Raw genomic sequence first — 4,303 nt, 5'->3', positions numbered from 1 at the left:
ATATATTACTGAGTAGGAGCAGTGAGAATGGGCAGATTTGTCATGTTCTTAATTTAAAAAAAAATAATGAAGAGTCCAGGAATGAAACAGAGAAATTAAGGGTCCAGTCCAGAAATGCAGAAATATAAAGTTGTAAGCTCAAACACATTTTGGAAAGAGAGAGAGAGAGAGAGAGAGAGAGAGAGAGAGAGAGAGAGAGAGAGGAGAGAGAGAGAGAAAGCTGACAGCCATTGTTAACCTCTTAACAAACATGTTCTGCCTTAAGAGCAGGCATTCTGGCAGCCACTGTGTACAGAGGTAAACTTTTAACAATCATTCCCTGCCTCCCAGATTTCCAGCTAGGCAGATACTGACAAAAAAGGTTAGTTTCTAGCTATTGCCTGTATGGGACCCTCTGCTCGTATTCTTCTAATTTTTAACTGTCCCCTTATGTAACTCTACTCTCTGCCTTACATTCTTTCAGGCACAGTGAAAAGTGGCTGTGCCAGCCACTAACTTTCACAAACACTCTAAATTAATATTCTAATGTTCTATAAACAAAAGTTGTAAAACTAACAATGTAGCATGACTTTAAGCCTGACCTCAAGGTTGTTAAAGCTCTTTGACACACACCTGGTGCTTGATTTTACTGTATGAAGAGGCTCCAAACCAGCCCCCAGAGCCACAGTTTCAGAAGCCAATCTCTGGCTGTGGTCACAGCTATAGGTGACAAGTTTTGTGTGCCCATGGTGTTTTTTTTTCTTTTTCTGCAATAAAGCTTGCTTCAGGATTAGTAAATTTTGGTGGTCTATCCCACCATCATTGTGTGACCACTGAACACAACAAATATCTTTTATATATGTAGGTGACTAACAGAAAGTGTGATCCAGATTTAGGGCAGATCTTCTTCTTTGTTTGGTTGTTGTTTGTTTTTTTTTTCCTTTTTTTCTTTTTTCTTTTTTTCGATGTTTTTGAGACAGGGTTTTTTGTGTGGCCCTAGAATTCATTCTGTCTCAAACTCAGAAAACCTGGCTGCTTTAGCCTCTTGCATGCTGGGGTTAGAGGTGTGCACAGCAACCAAAGCATTTGAAGGTGGATATCACCTCAAGTGATACAGATTAAAGACAGGTCTTTAATTTCAAAACCTTTAGAAAAATCCCTCATTGGTACACCCATTGGGTTTTAGTTAATTCCAGATGTAGTCAATTTGACTTCCAAGATTAGCTGTCACAACAATCAAGACAGAAGAAATGAGAAAAATTGTTACCTGCAGGAGGCAGGGAAAACATAGGAGTTATTTCCAAAACAACGATTATCCAAAACAAAAGAAGCATGTAGATTTTACTAAAGGAGTCTCTACACATTTGTGTAGAGTTCTGTCTACTCCTAAGCAGGCTCAGTTAACAAATTCATTTCTGAACATGATGACAATGTAAAAGTGGAGATGTTTAGGGACATTCTCACTTCAAAGTCATGTAGAAATATATAATTTATAAAAATTATGTAAAGAAATGCCTCTGGGGTGTTCATCTTGTACCACAAGTGTTAGTATTCAGGCATCTGTACTGGTCTGCCCTTGGGGTTCTGACAGATATGTCCTCAGCTGAAGTCACTAAGAGCACCTCCTATGCACATTAAAGATGGTCTGGCCCACTTCCTCTCCCTCCCCCTCCCTCCCTTTCTCCCTTTCTCCACTTTTCTCTTTCTCTTTCTACTTCTTTGCCTGTCTCTGTCTCTTCCTCTCTCTATCTCTGTCTCTCTGTCTCTGTCTCTCTGTCTCTCTCTGTTTCAGCAAAATTGAAAACCCCTTTATGATAAAGGTCGTTGAGAGTTCAGGAATACAAGGAACATTCCTAAATACAATAAAAGCATTTTGCAACAAGCCAACATCAAATGAAAATGGACAGAAACTCAAAGTGATTCCACTAAAATCAGAAACAAGACAAAACTGTCCACTCTCTCCATATCTATTCAATATTGTACTTGAAGTTCTAGCTAGAACAATAAGACAACAAAAGGAGACGAAGGGGATACAAATTGGAAAGGAAGAAGCCACACTATCATTTTTCACAGATGATATGATAGTATACATGAGTGACCCCCAAAACTCTACCCAAAAACTCTTACAACTAATAAACACCTTCAGTTATGTGGTGGGATACAAGACTAACTTTAAAAAATCAGTAGCTCTACTCTACACAAATGATAACTGGGCTGAGAAAGATATCAGAGAAATATCAACCTTCACAATAGCCAGAAATACAAAATATCTTGAGGTAACTCTAACCAAACAAGTGAATGACCTGTATGACAAGAACTTTAAGCCTCTAAAGAAAGAAATTGAAGAAGACATCAGAAAATGGAAAAATCTCCTATGCTCTTGGATAGACAGGACCAACATAGTAAAAATGGCAATCTTACCAAAAGCAATCTAAAGATTCAATGCAATCACCATCAAAATACCAACACAGTTCTTCACAGACCTTGAAAGAACATTACTCAACTTCATATGGAAAAACAACAAACCCAGAATAGCTGTAACAATTTTTTACAGTAAAGGAACTTCTGGAAGTATCACCATCCCTGACCTCAAGCTCTACTATAGAGCTATAGTAATAAAAACAGCTTGTTATTGACATAAAAACAGATACATGGATCCATATAATTGAGCTGAAGACCCTGATATTAATCTACGCACATATGAACATCTGATTTTTGGAAAAGAAACCAAGAGTACAATGAAAAAAATTATTTTGTTGTTCTTGCTGTTTTTTGAGACAGGGTTTCTCTGTAGCTTAGGTGCCTGTCCCGTAATTAGCTCTGTAGACTAGGCTGGCCTCAAACTCTTAGAGATTCACCTCTCTCTTCCTCCTGAGTGCTGGGATTAAAGTCATGAATCACCATTGCCCAGCTAGGAACATTTTTAACAAGTGGTACTGGCATAACTGGATGTCAACATGTAGACGATTACAAATAAATCTATATCTATCACCTTGCATAAAACTCAAATCCAAATGAATCAAGAACCTCAATATAAAGCCAGTTACATTGAACCTGATAGAAGAGAAACTGGGAAGTAGCCTTGAACACATTGTCACAGGAGCCCACTTCCAAAAGAGAACACCAGTAGCACTGATGGTAACAATCAATACATGGGACCACCTGAAACTGGGAAGCTTCTGTAAGGCAAAGGGCATGGTAAACAAGACAAAATGACAGCCCATAGAATGGGAAAAGATCTTTACCAGCCTTACATCTGACAGAGGACTGATCTCCAAAATGTATAAAGAACTCAAGAAACTAGAAAACAAAATACCAAATAGTACAATTAAAAACAGAGAGCTAAACAGAGAATTCTCAACCGAAGAAACTCAAATGGCCAAAAGGCATTTAAGAAATTTCTCAACATACTTAATCATAGATATAATGCAATGCAAATCAAAACAACTCTGAGATCTCATTTTATACCTGTCAGAATGGTTAAGATCAAAATTACTGAGGCCAGCTTATTCTGGAGAGGATATGAAGTCAAAGGAACACTCCTCTACTGTTGGTGGGAGCGCAATCTTGTGTAGCTATTCTGGAAATCAGCATGGAGATCCCTCAGAAAATTGGGAATCAATCTATCTCAAGACCCAGTGATATCACTATTGAGCATACACCCAAAGGATACTCAACTGTATCACAAGGACACTTTCTCAGCAATATTCATAGCAGCGTTATTCATAATAGTCAGAATCTGGAAACAATGTAGATGCCCCTCAACTGAAGAATGAAAATGTGGTGCATTTCCACAATGGAGTATTACTCAGCTGTTAAAACGATGATATCATAAAGTTTGTAGGCAAATGGATAAAACTAGAAAAAAACATCCTGAGTGAGATAACCCAGACTCAGAAAGACAAACACTGCATGTACTCACTCATAAGTGGATAGAAGATATACAGCAAAGTAAAGGATAACCAGACTACAATCCACAGTTCCAGAAAATTGGGAGTGTGGAGGCAAGGGAGAGGGTGGGAGGGGGAAGGAGGAAGGGGAGTGGGAAATATTTATAGCTCAATAAAAAAAATAAAAAAGGTTAAAAATGGGGTAGAGATCTAAAGAGAAAAAAATAACATCGTGTTTGCAGACAAATAGATGCAACTGGAAAAAAAATCACCTGAGTGAGGTAACACAGACCCAGAAAGACGAATATGGTATGTATTCACTTATAAGTTGATACAGCTGCCGGGCGGTGGTGGTGCACGCCTTTAATCCCAGCACTTGGGAGGCAGAGGCAGGCGGATCTCTGTGAGTTCAAGACCAGCCTGGTCTACAAGAG

This window comes from Microtus ochrogaster, unplaced genomic scaffold, assembly GCF_000317375.1.
Source record: "Microtus ochrogaster isolate Prairie Vole_2 unplaced genomic scaffold, MicOch1.0 UNK29, whole genome shotgun sequence".
Classification (NCBI taxonomy): domain Eukaryota; kingdom Metazoa; phylum Chordata; class Mammalia; order Rodentia; family Cricetidae; genus Microtus; species Microtus ochrogaster.
The sequence above is the reverse complement of the archived record's forward strand: the minus strand, read 5'-3'. Positions refer to the sequence as shown.